Source organism: Chlorocebus sabaeus, chromosome 13, assembly GCF_047675955.1.
Source record: "Chlorocebus sabaeus isolate Y175 chromosome 13, mChlSab1.0.hap1, whole genome shotgun sequence".
In the NCBI taxonomy this organism is placed as follows: Eukaryota; Metazoa; Chordata; class Mammalia; order Primates; family Cercopithecidae; genus Chlorocebus; species Chlorocebus sabaeus.
Genome location: NC_132916.1, coordinates 95237705 through 95251100, shown reverse-complemented (window position 1 = coordinate 95251100; position 13396 = coordinate 95237705). Strand labels below are relative to the sequence as shown.

The window sequence follows — 13396 nt, the reverse complement described above, 5'->3', positions numbered from 1 at the left end:
GGCTGCTGGTTCTATGAACAAGATGCATGAATTTGCATGCTTCAAACTCAAGAGATTTCTCAAGGATAGCAAGGTTTTACAGGAAAATTTACATTTATTTCTTCTGTAGCCAGGAAATCCTTTCTGCAGGAGTCTGATTTAAGTGATATTTTCGTTGTTGTATATTTTCTAAAATTAAGTTTTGAAAATACAATAAGTTTAGAGGACAGCTAGTAAAACAAAGTGAAAAAGCTTCATTACATTTGTCCTGGCAATCAAATACGAAAAAAGAAGGCACTAAAACCTTGGGATAAATAAGAAGTAGTAGTTTAAAAATAATTAAAATTATTTTAAAAATAATGAACTTAGAGACTAAGAAAAGCTTTTGAGATGTTGTATAGGCTCACCCACCAACAAGCATTTGCACACACATATTTACATACAATCTGAAGAGGTCCAAAAGGGAAAAGAACTCTATTAGGGTATCAGAAAACCAAATAGGCCACCTCTACATTCCAGTTTTTGAAGTAATTTTTGTTATCTGCATTTGACATTAGTGAGAAAAAACAAAACAAAACAATGACAATGGTTAATTATTCAAATAAGGAAAGAGTTTACTGGCATAGATAAATACAATCAATGGATAACTCTCAAATCATTTTTCTTTGATTTTGTAAAACTCATTTTAGCTTCTTTTGCCTTATGCTGATGTTGAAATCTGGGCTTCTTGAAAATGCACCAGTTGTTGGTTAGCCATATTTGTGGTAAGTTCCTGGAGCAAAGCCAGCCTGAATATTCTGTGGATGGTCTTTAAAGTGTGTGCAATATATGTGGATAATTATGAGCTTTCAACAGGTTTTTATGTATTAATAAGCATTTACTCCAAGGAGAAATCTGAGCACATTAATAAAGGGTGCAGTCAGTCCCACAGAGATACATATATTTTACCACAGCATGTGAATAGACTTTGGAAGGTGGCTGCCATTTCTCCTTCCAGATTTTACAGATGAGAATAATCTACAGTCAGAGGCATAGTATTCTGCTTTGAAATGCCACAGGATAGAACAAAAGAAAATATCTGGCCTTTATCTCTCTCACCTACCTTTTACTTTTCTCTCCATTTCGATGTGGTCACTTTCTCATCTCAAATTCTGAAAACAATTTTAGTGTGGGTCTTACTCAGAGTGTTGTTCTGGAGAAATCACGGGGGCACTCAAATGTAATGGCGAGTCTGATTCTTGTTAGGCTTATATTCAAGCACAGTTTTTAAATAGATGAAACCATTTTTGAGGGTTTGTTTTGATAAACTTATATCAATAATTTCACCCTTACAACAACACTCCTTGGTAGATATTATTAACAGTGTTTATGAAATGCAAATCAGGTCCCCAAGAAGCTAAGTTATCTGAGGCCACTAGGGTTGTAAGTGACAGAGCCAGTCCCAACTAACTGAGAATGTACATTCCCATATATATATGTAGTTTCAGCTTCTTTCAGTCTTTGGGATATAGTAGATGCTCAGTTACTACTTAGTGAATGCTGTTTGAAGGATATAGGTAACTTCAAAACTACACTAGCTTCCTGATGTGGCATCTAGCCAAACACATTGCTGTTCATCCTCCTTCATTCCAGACTAGATATTGAGCTTCTGTGCTCTTTGAAGCAGAGTGATGGACTAGACAACTCCAGCTGGAAACTTCATGTCTTGGAACGTATACAATTAAATGACTTCTTCACTAATAAACATTTTATTCTTTGAAGTTGTAGATACAATGATTTAAGGCCTCCACATGTGACTTTTAGATAATAACATGTCTTTTAAACAAACAGTAGAAGATAGGTTTAAAATACACCAAAGAGTACCTGAGCCATTTATATCCTGGCATTGCATAATCCTACTTGCTACTGATGTCTCAAATAATTAAGAAATATTAAATGCTGACATTTTATAAGTACATGTAGTTTTTTTCATACTAATAATTATTTTTTAATCCTGGAAAGCATTAAAGTAATTGCAACCAGCTTTCATGTATTGAGTTTTCAGTGAAAATTTAAAGCAGCCATCTTATGTCTGAGCTTTACAATGGTGTCTATATTAGAAAGTTCTAGAATGACTTCCTGTTATGTTTTTAGGTAAAAACGTCAATAATGCTGTAACTATTTTTAATTTAATAGGCATATTTAACAATGGTCATTTTTACTATTGCTTTGAATCTTTAATTTTCTGAATTTATTGATGTTTATGTAAATAATGGTGTACACTAAGGAACTTACCAGGCTTGGGGTTCTTGAACATACTGAATCCTTTTACACATTCTTCTTGCCTTGGTTGTTGGCATTCTGCCTGGATTAAAAAGAAAAAGCAAAACCAGAAACCATAAGTGAGAGATTCTTCATAATTCTATAACTATTTAAATGTGTGTGTGTGTGTGTGTGTGTGTGTGTGTGCGCGCGTGTGTTTGGTTTGAATTCTTGCTCCTTAGTGAACTGGGTATAATCTTTGACTGCAGGCTGAGTCTATACATTTCCCTTTCTTCTCCCTGTATGACTCACATAATTCCTGTGTTGTGTGCCATGGGAATGCTTATATCCTATAAGCCTACATGTTTGTGTCAGAATAATAATCGAGTTTGCATAATGGATGAGAGGAGTATTTGAGGGAGCCATTTCTATGCTATGAAGGAGAGCACTATTCTTAACAATGTATAGAAGTGACTGTGAATCACATAAATATAGCCTAGTAAACCCAACAAATGCAACCCTAACTTCTTAACTGAACTGAACCACAAATACTCATAGCCACTCCCATGAGGAGGGGAAGTTAGCTTGCAGGGAAACTAAGCAGAAAGAGGTAGAAGGCCTACTAATTGAGGTAAAATATGCCATGTTTGCAAGTTTTATTTAAAAATATGACTATGTGAACACACTGTTAATCCCTCCTCCCAGGGCCTTGGAGGGATCCTGTGTGTGTGAGGAACCCTGAGGTTTTGGTTTCATTAGTTTCACAGTAAATCCACTTCTCTACTCCCAGACCCACCTTTTTCTCTAATGATGTGGTCTTTTTTCTCCATAAAGACTTTCGTAGTATGTTGTTTGCAGCTGTCTTACAGAGGAAATTCACTTACACTGCTTTCTTTATAATACTTAAGTGTGTGAATATACATGCACACATATATATATACCTCAGTTAACTATGTATATACCTCATTTTCTAGTACTGATCTGAGATTTTTGAGCATAGCTACTGTGTAATGCTTATTTTTGCATTCTATGCAATAGTAGGCTTTTTGAATAAATCTTTCTTCATACATATAAATTTATCTGTCATAGATGGGCAAAGACATGGATATTTAAAAAGGTCTTTTGATATAAATTTCATTATCATCTTCCAAAAAGATTATTTCTATGTACACTTCTACCACAGGCATATAAGAATTATTGTTTAATCACATTCTACAAAATACTTGGTATTACTTAGGTTCCAAAATAACCCCATTGTATACATTTATTTGGGATTTTTTTTTTTTTTTTTAACTACATTGAGTTTTGCTATTTGGCATCATGATACAATTTTTTTTTTTCAAAATAATACTTATTTTTATTATATTTCAGAATTTTGTAGATTTAGTATTCAGAAAAGGCTCTATTGCACAGTTCTTCTCTGCTCTGTATGATCTCAGATGGGGAAGCTCAACTGGGACTGGAGGATGTCCTTCCAGGACAACTTACCTATATGGGTGGGCAAGTTGATACTGGTTTTCAGAAGCCTCTTAACAGGGCTCTGTAGACTTCCTAATAGTAGAGTGCCTAGATTCCAAGAAGCCTAGATGGAAGTTTTAAGGTAGCATCACAATGGTACTTCATTTATTGAACAATTAGGTCAATGAAGTCAGTCTAAATTTAAAGGTGGGGAGGAGTAGACTCCATCTTCTGATGGGGAATGGCATGTGCCTATAGGTAAGAAAGGAACCGATGGCAGCCATCTTGGAAAATAAGCTGCCATGTATTTTATTAAGTTCCACATGCTACATTTTTTATTACTTAAATAATCTTTACATCTCTCAGGGAAGTTTAATAGTTTTATTTATTTATGTTTTACACATTCTTATTAAAATTTTCTGGCTATTTTATATTTTGTTGCTATTGTGAAAAGCATCTTTTTTCTCTTGAATTTTTTATATCATCATTGCTGGCATATAAAAAACTATCAATTTTGTGTATTTACTTAGTAGTTACCTATTAGTTATTTTCACTTGTTAATTGTAATAATTACTCATTAAGACAGATATTATTCCAGTAAAAGATTGTTCTTTTGGTTAAGGGCATTTGGATATTAAGCTTGACCAAAGCTTTTTTAGCTTATATAATCATAATATGATTATTCTTTAAATCTCTTATATGATAAATTATGTTAATATATTTATTCATATTAAGTCATTTTTACATTTCTTTTAAATCTTTTCTGGCCCTAGGTTTTTATTTGTTTAATATTCTGCTGAACTAGCTCCTAATTATAATGTAGGCAGGGATGTAGCTACAAGAATGTTTGTTTATTCCAGAAGTATATATGAAAGCAAAGATTTATAAACAACTTGAATGTCCCAAACTAGATATTACTTAAATAAATTAAGGCACATATCCCCAGCAGAGAATAAGCAGACAAAATGATGTTATAAAGCTATATTTCCTAATATGTTTATATTATTTGGTAAAAGAGTAGTAAATATTGAATGAACTCGTTAAAAGAACATTTGTATGTGTGTGTGTAAGTGTTCAAGTGGGTCTGTGACACATTTGTGTATGAATAAGTGGGTCTGTGTGTGTATGCATGTGTATACATACATTTGGAAAGATCTATGTTCTAACTACAGCATGAGATTTCTCCAAATAAATAGAGATTATATTATTTGTTTCCTTATTATTTTTTAGAAAAGTGATGTTAATAGATTTTTTTGCTACAAATTGCCAATGTCCTTCCAAAATTCATACATTGGAACTTAATCTCCAAGGCAAGGCCCTCGGGAGGTGATCATGTGGAGCCTCATGGATGGAGTTAATGCCCTTATAGAAGAGGCTTGAGGGAGCCACCTATCACCTTCGATCCCTTCTACCATGTGAAGACAAAGCTTTTGGCCCCTTGTTCAAGGTGCTGCCTTGGAAGCAGAGACTGAACCTTTGCCAGATACTGAATTTGCTAGTGGCTTGATCTTGGACTTCCCAGCCTCCACAATTGTGGAGCAATAAATTTGCTTATAAATCACTCAGTCTGAGGTGTTATGTAATAGTATCAGGAATAGAGTAAGAGAGTAGAAATACCTTTAAAATTTTAATCATATTCTATATGCTATTTAATTTTTTTATTCTTTGCATTTAAGAAATGATGATAAATTAAGTAAAACTGAATAGATTGCTCAACATCAGACTCTGGTTCTGCATTAGGACCTCCAGGAAAAAAATCCCCGGACTGGGTGGCTTAAACAACAGAAATTTACTTTCCCACAGTTCTGGAGGCTGTAAGTCTAAGCTCAAAGTGTTGGCAGCTTTGGTTTCTCCTGAGGCCTCTGTCGTTGGCTTGAAGATGGCTGCCTTCTTGTTGTGTCCTCACTTGGTCATCTCTCTGTGTTATCTGTGTCTTAATCTTCTCTTCTTATAAGGACACCAGTCATACTGGACTGGGACCCACCCTAATGACTCAGTTATAACTTAATTACTTATTTAAAGACCCTACCATCAAAACAGTCACATTCTGAGATTAGAGGTGGGGAAGGACACACAATTCAGCCCATAACAGGTTCTTTACCAAAATATATTATAATCCCTTAACTTTTGAGTTTCCTTCAAGGGTTAAGAAAGAAGTGATTGTGTAAACATTAGGATGTTGGAATATCTTTCTAAAAATTATAGATTAGACTTGTATGCTTACACTTCTTCCCACCACCTGTTAGTCATATATGTATATAAATATTGCTTTTACACTGTCAATGTTTGTATTGTTTCTCAGTAAGTATAATTCCTATAGTCATTTAAGTTTTGTTCTATATTTGGATTGATTTAGTGCTCACCAACAGTCTTATCACAGTTTTTCCATTTCATTTATTGCCCACTTTCTATCATCAAGTAGAATTTTCAAGGCAAGTCCATAAATATTGCTATCTTTTGAATTATTTCACATTGGTGGCTATGGATCTACTGTCTCTCTTCAAAGTTAGATTGACTGGGAGCACCATTTTGGGGTCTCATTTTATTTTCCACAGGTGACAAACTAGTCACTTACCAGTTTGTCCAGCCAACAGATAAATTTTTTTCCCCAACAAAATTGAATAAAGTTAATTTTGTTGCTGGAATTCAAAAGTTGGGAGAATTAATACAAAAGTTTGGATTTCTGGATTTTCTTGAAAAAATCAACGATGTAGTAATATGACATCTTGTTAACTACATTTTTCATTTTCTTAACACAAAATTGTCTGTGGCTAGCTTGTTTTGATAGAGCATGTATGCTCTCCACTTCACTGAATCCCACCTGTTTCAATTACTTTTATATCTCACCCCTATGGGCATTAGAGTTGGCATCTCCAGGCTTATAATTTGTTTGACATTGCACCATCATTTCATGGCACTGAATACTGAACTAGTCATTTTGCTATGGCTTTTCCAGTCATTTCTTGGTGGGCTTTATTTGTTTGCATCATTTTTTCCTCAGAAAGTTCTCATGCGTAATGTTTCCTAAGTTCTCTTATATTTCAGAATGTCTGAGGGTTGCCCTTATTCCTAAACTAACACGTCTGGCTACAATATATCTTGAATTTTTTTTTTTTCTTTCAGGATATTCTGTTAGAAATAGATAATTGGTGCTGTTAAGAAGAGTCAGCATGGAGACAAACAATCTCTCAGCAAGGCCATTTTCACTTTCTGTAGATTGAACAATGGCAAGAGCACACTTCAACAAAGGAAAAGCAACATATTTATCCCTTACGCATTTGGGTCATCCTTACTGCTGTGTCCTGCATCCATTGGCTGGAGCTGGACTTCACAGTCTTAAACTGATACCCGATTTGCTAATAACCTAAAACTTTCCTAAATAGGTAAGTGCAAGGGAGAACAAGGAATGAGAGGAAGTTGCTTATGAAAGGTTTAAGGAAGCAATAACATTTCCAAAAGAGGAAGGGACATAAGCTATGAGCTAGGACTTGCCTGGGCCTATCCAGACATGCCTGAGTAAGCCAAAGCAACTAACTGTGCTAAAGTGTAAGAACTAATAGTTGATAGGAGGCTTTAGAGTAAGAAGCTATTATTTCTAGTGTCTATTATTTCATTTTTAAACCAAGACAAGCTTTGAAGAGGAACTTTTCTACTTTCTATATATTCTATATATTTGTTCTAGTATTTTCTGGGTTAATTTCTTGCCGTGGGGAGGTCAGCAACCAACCTGGTTTCCTCTCTTTTATTTGACTTGCTCTTTCTGTCTGGATGGCTGAAAAAAATATTTCCTTCTCCTTGAATCTTAACAACTTAACCAGGATAGGCTGCCAGGTTGATCCTTCTGTCTACATTTATTTCCTAGGTGACAAGGTCTGTCCCCTACTGTGCTTCTCTTTAGTTTCAGAGCCTTTTCTTTTTAATGTTTTTATTTCTTGTTTCATTTTCTTGGGTTACAATGATAAGGACATAAAATATCCTGTTACTTTGCCCTCTATAAGCTTAGTTCTAATTTGTTAATATTATCCCAGGCCTTTCCTCAGTCCCATTAATATGACATTCAGCTTGTCTTTTTTCTTGCTATTTCTAATTTATCAAAGAGACATGTAATGGTTCTAACGATGTTGTTGGACTCTCAATTTATCTCTGTCATCTTCCTTTATATCTACTTCCGTTGTTTTACGAGCTTTCATATTTTTGGCTTCCTATTCTAAGTTCTTGCACACTGTGAAGCAAGTTCAAGGAGTTTATTCTGCTCTTAAATATGGTTTATTTCTGTCTAGAATTTTGCTGTCTCTTTTCTATGCCATGTCACTTTTCCTCTCTGCATTTTTGTTGTAGTTATGCATAACTGCAATGTCATTTCTTTTAGCCTTGCTCATGCTTACTGTGGGCAGTTCCCAAACTCTCTTTTTGGTCTGAAAGTGTGTCTAAGTGAATTCTCTAGGATACTTTTGCCACTAGGTCTCTCCAGTTTGGCCTCTTTCAGAGCTGTACTCTGATGCCTGAGTGTTGCTATCACTGAATTTTTCTCTAGCCTCAAGTATGAGAGTGGAGAAAGGCAGAAAACTTAGGCTCCACTTTTTCTTCTTTGAATTGAGCAAATTTTCTGTATTACAATCAACTCCACCAAACTAGGGATGTGTTCTCTTCCTACTCACTTCAGTTCAGTCTTCTGATTACATTAAAGTTAATTGGGGTAGAGGTGACATAATCTTCTGCTTAATTTGTCAGGTTTTGGTGCTCACAGGTTTTTTGTTTGTTTATTCCTATTTATCTACTCTTCTGTTTTCATTTCTGCAATGTATTGCTGGTGTTTTTTAGAGCCCTCTCTTTTCCTCTCCCCTGCTAGTAGAGCATAGAGTGACACTCATTGAAATTTTTCTCTTCCTCTATTTAGTACCTTTGGTAGGGGTGCTTGCATAGCTATTTTCCTGACTCTTTCTCCAACAGCCCACTTCTTCAGCTTCTCCTCATTTTTAGGAATACCATTAAGACTTTTGAGGCATTGATTAATCATCTACTTTTCCTATCATTTCTTCTGAAAGATGCAGATAAGTTTAAAAACTTCCTGAACCAAAAAAGCAATTTTTATTCATTCGTTTGGCACTTCTTTTCAAAATTTGTTTTTTGTGTTTCTTGTTCCTTTCATCAAGTGTTGGGGTAGGAACATTCTTTTATCAGGCTTATCTCTACTATCTCACCTTGGAAGTCTAAACTATCTTTCCATTTGTTTTTCTTTTTATCTTTTTTTATGAGACAGGCAGATATGTGTTTAATTGTTTAAATTTTTTTTCTACTGTGGATATATATTGCTTTGGTTAAATTTTTTAAAAATTTAAAACATTAATCTATCTTGAAATAGATTTTATGTCATTTATTTAGAGTTGTGTAACTACATTAAAATCTTATATCATTTATTTAGGTGTATATAAGTATGTTTATAACACATTATATTATAATTTCTATTTGAACTATTTATAACAATTTTGCTACCAGAGTTATGGCTAGTTTTATACAAAGATGTGGGAAGTTGAAATAATTTTATGTTTTCTGAAAATATTTAAACAGCATGATATTTATTTATTAAATTTTATATTGAATTTACTGGTCTCAGTGGTTATTTCAGAGGTACATTTTGATAACTCTTTCATTATTTTTCATGGTTATTAGCATATTTTCGCTCCTTGAAATAATTTTGATAATGTCTTAGATAATCTTATATTTAACCTAGATTTTTCCATTTTTCCACTGTTGTAATCTTATTATCACAGTAATTACATGATATTTCCTTTATAGTGATTTTCTTTCTTATTATTTAATTTCGATTAGTGCATATCAGAATACCTTTCCCCATATTTTTAGCGGGGTAAATGTTGTATTTGATTATATCTTTATAGCCTTTAAAAAACTACATTTTCACCATCGCTTTTTAGCTTTTTGTATTTTAAAGGGGAAATTTGAGGCCAGTATCACTTTTGTGCTTGAGTGTATTACATATATGTATATTTTGTACCTAGACTTTTATACACTACTTTTTAAAAATAAAAATATGATATATCATTATTTTTCTCTTTTTGATGTCCCTTTTTTTAAATTCAGGAAACTTTTCTTTTGTAACATCTTTGATTATTGTTTTTGTCCAATTTATTTCCTTTTTTTCTGAGTAACAATTATGTGAATGTTGGTTCCATAGTCTCTGTCTGCCATATCAATTATCTTTCCTCTCTCATTTTCCTCTTTTTCCTCCGCTTCTACATATTGAGAGTGCTTCTTAAATGTGTTATTATTACATTATTATTATATCATCTTTTTCAATTTCCAACATATATTTTACTATTTGCCACTATCAATGTGGCTTATAGTTTTTTACTATTTTTAAAGTTTTTTGAACCCTACTGTTTTAAAGTTTTTTGAAACTCTCCTATTGTATTTATTTTAAAACTCATTCTAAAGTTTTTACAGCTTAACTTTTGCACTTGTTATAGCTTTCTGCTCCTGTGTCATAGAGACTACCTTCTTTGTATCTTTTGGGGGATGACAGTCAGAAAAACAATAGTATCACCATAAGAGCATAAACAACAACAGTAGGAACAACAAAAAAACTAACACAAAAACCCCCACAACAACGAAAATCCCTGCAAAGAAAGAAAAAAAAAATTGGTTAATTTTTAAGGTATTTTTCTGTGCATTATAGTAGATAATTGTCAGAGGTGAGCTTCTCTTTCCTGTCTTCAGATTCTGTATTAATAAGCGTTCTCTAGAGTGTTGGAACTAATAGGATAGATGTATATATGATGGGGAGTTTATTAAGGAGAATTGACCTACACGGTCGCAAGGTGAAGTCCCATAATAAGTTGTCTGCAAGTTGAGGAGCAAGGAAGCCAGTCCAAATTCTTAAAACCTCAAAAGCAGGGAAGCCGACAGTGCAACTTTCAGTATATGGCCGAAGTCCCGAGAGCCCCGGAAAACTACTGGTGTAAGTTCAAGAGTCCAAAAGCTGAAGAATTTGGAGGCTGATGTTCAAGGGCAGGAAGCATCCAGCACAGGAAAAAGATGAAATCTGGAAGACTTAGCAAGTAAGCTCCTACCACCTTCTTCTGCCTGCTTTATTCTAGCCACTCTGGCAGCTGATTAGATGGTGGCCACCCAGATCGAGGGTGGGAGTGCCTCTCCCAGTCCACTGACACACCTTTTGATGTTAATCTCCTTTGAAAATCCCTCACAGACACACCCAGGAACAGTACTTTGCATCCTTCAATCCAATCAGGTTGACACTCAATATTAACCATCACAGACTCAAAGGTCTATTTCTTTCTTATCTCATGCATTGCTTTATAAGACTATAAGGATGTTTGTTGGACCTGGTACCCATCTTAATCTCTAGACTGTAGAAAGCCTTCACCTAACTAAGGTAATTATCTTCTGTCGGAATCTACAGAAGATAGATAAAAATCTTCTCTTATCCTCATAACCTGAATCTTTGGGAAAAGCTCTATTTTGTAAGATACATATTGCCACCAAGGATCTTTTTCCCTTTGCCTTGGTTTTGCTTCGAGTAGTGTGATGGTCATTACGCTCACACATAGTTGGACTCCTACCAATGAATCTACATTTGTTCAAACACCATCCCCAGAAAAGAATAGCGTAATAATACATTATTGTTTTCTGGGGATGGTGTCTGAGCAAATGTAGATTGATTGATGGGAGCTCAACTATGTAAGAAACAGCACAGTGGTGGTAGAGGATTGGATACCCAGACATCATGTCCATGTAGCTGGCCAGAGAAAGGAAGAATGGCAGAAGGCCATGAAAGAAACCCTCCCAGCTGAGTCAGTTCCATAAAAGGGTCCTACTTAAAGTCTGACAAACATTCTCACTATATGTCATGAACAGAAATTAGCCTTGTCCCCACACCCAAGTGTAAGAGTGTCTGGGTAGGTAGCCTTTTGTTTTGGGTGGCAATATACCCAGGGAAAGACAAGGATACTGAGAAGGATGGGAGAGAACAGGTCTTTCTGTAGGCAACTGGCTATCTTTGTCACAACCTAGGTCTTGGTGAGTCTGGGCAGACCGCAGAAGGGATTAAGAAGTATTTTCTGTTATTAACCATAAACTACAGGAAGGACCAGCATGGTCTTAATCATCATTTTATCTCAGGCTTACTTATTATATTCTTTATATTATGTTCAAATTTCTTCCTCCTCCTCCAGCAATGTTAGGGTGGCTGCTATGTTGAAAAGAGGGCACAAACTGTTAAAGTCTCAAATTGAATGCCTCACCTTTCCACACCCTCCCTTTTGCAGGCCAAGTCATTCATTCTCTTCTTTTGGGGCAATAACTAGAAGATTACTCACATGATGATTAGTCAGCCCTTGTTCTCTGATGCCACATCCTCCCCCAACCAACTACCATGTATCAAAGAGTCCTGGGACTCCCAGTGTTGTCTTTTGTGTTACCAGCACACTTACTTTCCCACTCACCATCTTCCTTCTTGCCTCCTACTCTGTTCCTACTAATAGTGTTAATATTATCAACAGCAATGACTAGCATTTTTATTGTTCTTTACTTCTTACAAAGTACCTTCTCATATTTTTATCTCATGTGCACCTCACAGTCATCCTGCTATATTTTGTCAATTTTCACCACAGCATGTGTTTTAGAAGGTTGGCAATTAAACAAATCCATGTGAGTATCTAGTAGAAATGTAAGTCCAACCCAGATCTCCTAACCTCACATGTCATGCTCTTTCTATCACACTATGCTGCAAGCCACACCTATTGTATATTGTCTCCCAACAGCAGCAGTAGAAAGGATGAAAAGTCCTGGATTAGTGGGTACATGAGAAGGGAGGTTATAAAGTGCACTAAATTGAAATGGAGGCCATGAGGCCCAAATAGTTGGAGATGATCCTTACTACAAAGTAGGAATGAGCAGTGACTATTCGTGCTTAAGGGCACATGGACTTCAAAATATTCTTTCCTCTTATCAAAATGTTCCTGGAACTGGACAATATTAATAGGACAAACACTGGAGAAGTTCACAAATAATGAACAGCTGCAATAGCAAATCTCCCTTCCTCCAGAGTGTTTTATCAGAGCTCATGTGCTCCTGGCTTAATGCTTAATGCTTCACCAAGGGAAGCAATTCATGGGTGGAAGCAACCGTGCAGATCAGAGAAGATTAGTTTTCTTTCTTTCCAGTGGTTTGGGACCTCATAGAATAGCCTCAGATAAAAGAGGAAGCTGTAGGCAGAAAGCCATGAACTCCTGAGCCTGACTGTAGAAGACAAGTGAATAAGTGGTAGAAATATAATGATAATATTTTTCCCAAGGGAATTAGACAGCTTTTTAGTGAATAAGAGAAGCACAGCACAAATTAGTTCAGATCAAGTTCTCAGCTTCTAAGCTTGGGTTCCTCAGGTTATTTCTTGACTTTCTTTGAATCCACTGAAATCTGTAATAATACCCTAAGCTTCTATTTTATTTTAGCCACCACATATCAGATGTAAACATGTTTGTCTAATTTAGCCTCAGTCCAGTACATTCCACATTTTATCAGGAAGTTACAGATTTACTGCTGTGTCCAGGGAGTGGTATGGGGGGTAGTGCAAGTGTATTAGTCCATTCACACACTGCTATAAAGAACTACCTGAGGCTGAGTAATTTATAAAGAAAAGAAGTTTAATTGGCTCACGTTTCCACAGGCTATACAGGAAGCA

The 13396-nt window shown here is 35.3% G+C and overlaps 2 long non-coding RNA genes across 2 annotated transcripts in view; one reads left to right on the top strand and one right to left on the bottom strand.

Moving 5' to 3' along the window:
• LOC140713259 (uncharacterized) overlaps window positions 1–13396 on the top strand; it is a 58830-nt gene that overhangs the window by 5675 nt on the left and 39759 nt on the right. The gene's annotated exons all lie outside the window — the stretch shown is intronic.
• Window positions 1–13396, bottom strand: part of LOC140713260 (uncharacterized) — a 54782-nt gene that overhangs the window by 35462 nt on the left and 5924 nt on the right. Inside the window, exon 2 of the long non-coding RNA XR_012095151.1 lies at window positions 2254–2323. This is a non-coding gene — a long non-coding RNA (uncharacterized lncRNA). The remainder of the gene's footprint in view (window positions 1–2253; window positions 2324–13396) is intronic.